Source organism: Panthera uncia (genome assembly GCF_023721935.1).
Source record: "Panthera uncia isolate 11264 chromosome C1 unlocalized genomic scaffold, Puncia_PCG_1.0 HiC_scaffold_3, whole genome shotgun sequence".
In the NCBI taxonomy this organism is placed as follows: Eukaryota; Metazoa; Chordata; class Mammalia; order Carnivora; family Felidae; genus Panthera; species Panthera uncia.
In genome coordinates this window covers 68,474,144-68,479,646 of record NW_026057584.1, presented here as the reverse complement: position 1 = coordinate 68,479,646, position 5,503 = coordinate 68,474,144, and the positions used below count along the sequence as shown (strand labels likewise).

At 36.7% G+C, this 5,503-nt stretch overlaps 1 pseudogene; it reads left to right on the top strand.

Annotated features, from left to right (window-relative positions):
* The first annotated feature begins 1,042 nt into the window (after positions 1-1,042).
* Positions 1,043-1,832, top strand: LOC125911585 (4-hydroxybenzoate polyprenyltransferase, mitochondrial-like; annotated as a pseudogene).
* Positions 1,833-5,503: the final 3,671 nt, after the last annotated feature.

Sequence of the window (5,503 nt, the reverse complement as noted above, 5' to 3'; positions counted from 1 at the left end):
AAGTAACAAAGCCTTTACTCCCATAGTTGTTAACAAAGGCCAAGTGGGCAACTTGAATTTCTATTTCCATCTAGAATCCCCACTCCTTCCTTATGAAGCAGAGTCAGAAAAAGTTAACTAAACCAGAATTTTAAATAATACCCGAAGTCTCAGAACATAACATAAAAATGTCCAGATTTCAACTGAAAATCACTCCTCATACTGAGAACCAGGGAGACCCCACACTGAATAAAACATAAATAAATATAAAAAAGACAGTCAACGGACACCCATACCAAAATCACAAAAATGTTAGAATTATCTGACATAATGAAACCTGGATGGTGAGTGGAAAGAAAAAACAATCTCAAAAGGTACATACTGTATGATTCCATTTATATAATAACATTCTTGAAAATACAGTTATGGGAATGGAGAACAGGTCTATGGTTGACAGGGGTTAAGAAGAGGGTGGGGCAGGAGAGAAGTGGGTATGGCTAACATATGGCAACATGAGGGATTCTCGTGATGATGAATGTGTTCCGAATCAGTTGAAGGCGTTAAGACAAAAACTGAGGTTTCCTGGAGAAACAGGAATTCTGCCACAAGATTTTAACATGAGAATCCTCCCTGAATTTCCAGTTGCTGGTCCTTACTACAGATTTTAGATTCAAGGCTACATCAACTCCTGTCTGAGCATCCAGATTGCCTACTACTCAGCCCTCTCCATCACATAAGCCAATTCCTCAGAATAAATCTTTTAATACATCCTATTAGTTCTGTTTCTCGAGTTCTTATTATATACCTAATAAGATAATAGTGGTGATACGAAGTACTCAATAAGCCAAAGAAGGCAGGGAATGACGCAAAAAGAACAAAGAACACATAGCTCAGGGACCATACCTCCTAGGTTCCCCAGCAAAGGTTCATGTGGAGTTTGTGGGCATGAGGCAGGCAAGGCTGCTGGCCTCCTGGGGCTGCTCCCTGACTCTGGCACCCACTGCTGCAGGGGGACTGATGACCCTCAGGCCCAGCAGCTGCTCAGCCTGTGGCTTTGGGGATCATGGATTTGGTGCCCCACCCTCTACAACCCTACCTGCTCTTCATGCTCTTGGACAAACCCATTGGAATCTGTTCCCGAGTCTGCCATGTATCTGGAGCACAGATTTGGCATCTGAACTGGGTTGTTTTTCAGATTCATACATGCTCTTTGGCAATGGAGCTTCTCTGACACATGGAGTAGGCTGTACTATTCACGACATCTGGGACAGTGACTACAATAAAAAGCATAGCTCAGGGAGCAGCATCCCTACTTCTCATTATCTCCTACTCGCTAATGAAATGAATTACATACATCATAAAAAGAATTACATACCGCCCCAAGAATTAGCCTTGGGGATCGTTACTTGGATGGTCTACTTTCAAGGGCTCCTGTGATCCAACTATTTGCCTGCATCTTTATTTTCTGAAATTATATGGCCAGTAAAATGTGATACTATCTATGCTCATCAGGACAAAAGAGATGATGTTCTAACTGGTCTGAAGTCCATGGTGCTGTGGCTCTGTAGAAACACCAAGCAGTGGCTCAAGGGCTTTAGTGTCAGGATACTGGAGGCACTGTGACTAGTGGGGCCTGGTCAGTACCAGATCACTTGCTATGACCCCCCTCTGGCCATAGGAGACAATCAGCCTCATCAGAGTCACTCTAGACATCCACAAACCTGAGGACGGTGGAAATAACTTACCTCCAACAAAGTAATAGGACTAATAGTTTTTTAAGGACTGTCCTTGGGAATTTGTAGAAAGAAAAGAAGACAGACAAAACAAAGAAAAATATAAATAGAAGAATGTAAAATTGGCAAATGAAGTTTACCTAAGAATTTTTTTATTTTTTTTAATTTTTTTTTTATTTATTTTTTTGAGAGAGAGAGAGAGAAAGAGACAGAGTGTGAGCGAGGGAGGGGCAGAGAGAGAGAGAGAGAGAGAGAGAGAGAGACAGAATCAGAAGCAGGCTCCAGGCTCCGAGCTGTCAGCACAGAGCCCGATGCGGGGCTTGAATTCACAAGCTGTGAGATCATGACCTGAGCCGAAGTCAGACACTTAACTGACTGGGCCACCCAGGCGCCCCTACCTAGGAATTTTAAAAACAAATTATAAAACACTCTCAGGTCTTTCTAGCACATGTTTAGATTTGATTAAACTGTCTGTTGCAATATATTAAAAAATTTAGAATCAGAAGATGAAGATTTAGAGCATTTTACCTGGATTTTAGTCCAACTATTTACTAGCAAAACTTCCCTATCACAGAAACCAGGGAGTTTTCAGGATTTGAGATGACCTTGAGAATTTAAGCTGATGTATTCTTCTGTTCATTATAATTCTCCTCTGAAATAATGGGGGTTGTATATGTTTTGGCATGTTAGGAAAAAAAATGTGTATTAGAATACATATGTAAATGAATGTCTCTCTAGAAAAAATGGGCTTTCTTTTTAAGGAAAAAATAAAAGCGGCTATGGAAAATTAAGGTTTATTGTTTTTAATTGCAACTTTTACTCACTGTCAAAAAACTATAATTCAGGAAACTATTCTATATTATATATAGAATTTAAGTAAGAAAAAAATTATTTTACCTACTATAAGAAAAAAACACATGACAAAACAGAAAACAAAGAGCAAGATTATAAACTTAAATGCAAGTATATTGATAATTACCTCAATTGCATATGGCATAAGTGTTCCAATTGTAAAGTAGAGCAGAGTAAGACTCACTTTATGTTGTGTATAACAAATCTACTTTAAATGCAAAGATATGTTAAAAGTAAAAGGACAAAAGCGACATATCATGTAAGCACAAATCAAAACAAAGTTAGAATGGCTATAGGAATTATTATATAATGTTTATTTCAGAGAAAAGAATATTATAAACGGTGAATAGCAATGTTTTATAATGTTAAAGGGTCAATTTGTAATTGAATTAGATGAAGGCAGTTAAAAGGTATAAACTTCCAGTTATAAATAAGTCCTGGGGATGTAATGTACAACATGATGACTAATAGTTAACACTGCTGTGTGGTATATTTGAAAGTTGCTGAGAGTAGATCCTAAAAGTTCTCATCACAAGGAAAATGTTTTCTTTTTAATTTTTTCTTTTGAGAGAGAGAGTGAGAAAGAGAGAGAGAGCATGAGCAGAGGAAGGGCAGAGAGAGAGGGAGACAGGACCCTAAACAGGCTCTGCACTGACAACAGACAGCCCAATGTGGGACGTAAACACACAAACCATGAGATCATGAGGTGAGCCAAAGATGGACACTTAACCATCTGAGCCACCCAGGTACCCATGTTTTGTCTCGTTTTGTATCTATAGGACATGATGAATGTTAAGTAAACCCATTGTGATAATCATTTCACAATGTATGCAAGTCAAGTCATTATGCTACATATGCCTTAAACTTATACATTACTGTAGGTCAATTATAGCTCAATAAAACTGGGGTAAAAGATACATTTTTCAGGGAAACATAAAATCCTAAATATATATGCATTTAATCATAGGCCTTCGAATGCATAAAGCCAAAACTGACTTCCACAATATCAAGTGCTTTATTACTTACGGGATGGTCCATAAATCTGTATTTTTCTAACCCTACACCAAATGAATGGGAATGGCTGAAGGGGAAGACACTAACAAGGTTCATATTTCTTCTAGCAATATGGATCAACCCAGTGGCTAAACCTGGGTGCACACTTGAGGAAGAAAAGTTTAGTTCAAAATAAATGGAAAGAATGTAAACTAATGACTGAGTGTAAAGGAGTTAACAAAATAATTATTCATAAAGGAACATGAAACACTGTTTTGGTATCTTGAAAAGACTTACACAGCAAAAAAATAATTTTCTTTCTTAGTTTTGGGTCAGATGCCTGTAAGGATGATACACTTTTTTCTGCTGATCCTCCATCATTACTAAAAGAAAACACCATGACCTGGGAGATAGCATCATCCAAAATCATTATTGGAATGGCTTATGTCATATGCTTCCATAAAAGAACAGAATAGAAATCCCCATGACATCTAAAGGGAAGAACACTAATATGGTATGTATGTTGTTTGGTTCTCATTGTACAGGCTATATTTACTATTGTGACCCAAACTGGACTATATCTATGTGGATTTCTTTTCATAGGCCAAACCTCATGCACTTCATTCTATATTAAAAATGAAGATCATTGTGTAACTATAAATTTTGATGAACTGTTAAGAAAAGGTAGAAGGACAGAATGTCTTCTGCTACTTTGCTGGTGCCTCATAGTGTTTTAAAGAAACTGAAATATGAAATATGGCATTTTTAGTTATAAGGTATGTTTTCCAAATACACATGGACAGTTAGCACACAGTGGGCACAACAAACATGATGGAAAAACACAACCAAATCAAAGAGACCTTTAGGGGAAATAAGAGCAGGCCTAGGGATATTTAGATAAACGGAATTTTCTTTAATTAAGAGAGTTCTCAGAGAAAAAAAGGTCCTGTAAGAAAAGATGGCTTGGGGATCATTCAAATTCCATGAAGTAGCCACAAGACTGCAAGCTGTTTGGTCTGATAATAGAGTTTTAACTCAATAGTTTTTACAAAATAGAACAAAGTTAAGACAACATGCCCATGCCTAACAGTGAGAAAAAGCTTTGTATCATCACACAAACAGGAGTTTTAAATGTATTACTTCAAACAGAGGCGAACACAAGCAATCCTGTTGACCTGGTATATAACTGCCAGAGCACAAGCAGTCCATTTATGGAAAATATATGGATCCCCTTATTAATAGAAGTTTCCAAATGGGAAGTATATTTTATATCAGTCTTCTTAACATCTCTGGCATCATCACAGATCAGAATAAGACAGCCCAATTGTACAATTGACAAACATTAAATTTTACATGAATAGTCCCAAGAGATAGTTAAAAGCCTTTCTTAAGAGCCTCCTTCCATTTGAAACTCATCTTGTTTTGATTCTGTGTGATGAGGAACTTATCTTCACACAGAATACCTAGAACTTTATATCTCACTGACACACGGCCTTTGGTTAATAATTGTACATAATATTTGGCACACAGGAAATGGTTATTTCTGTTGGAAAGTAGCAATAAATCCTACAGTCATAATTTCTTATTTGTTTTATATATTTTTAATATTCATAATAATGTTGCAATTTGATACAATAGTCAGATGACTGGTAAAGTCAATTTGATAGATGACATAAGACTTATGAAAATACAGATAGTTGATCAAATGTACTGGGAAACTGAGTTAAAGTCTGCTTAGGATGTGATATAATCTCAGTGGAGAATTATGGGCCTGAATAGGACTTAGATCTCATTAATAATGAATCAGTTATCTATTAAAAGCTATAATCCTAAGCTTATAATAAAGTTCAAATTGCAATGGACAAAGGTTGTAAGAAAATAGCTAAGTTGGTGCAAAAATATGACAAAATTTTCACAGGAATTATGTGTTATTTGGTTGTCTTATA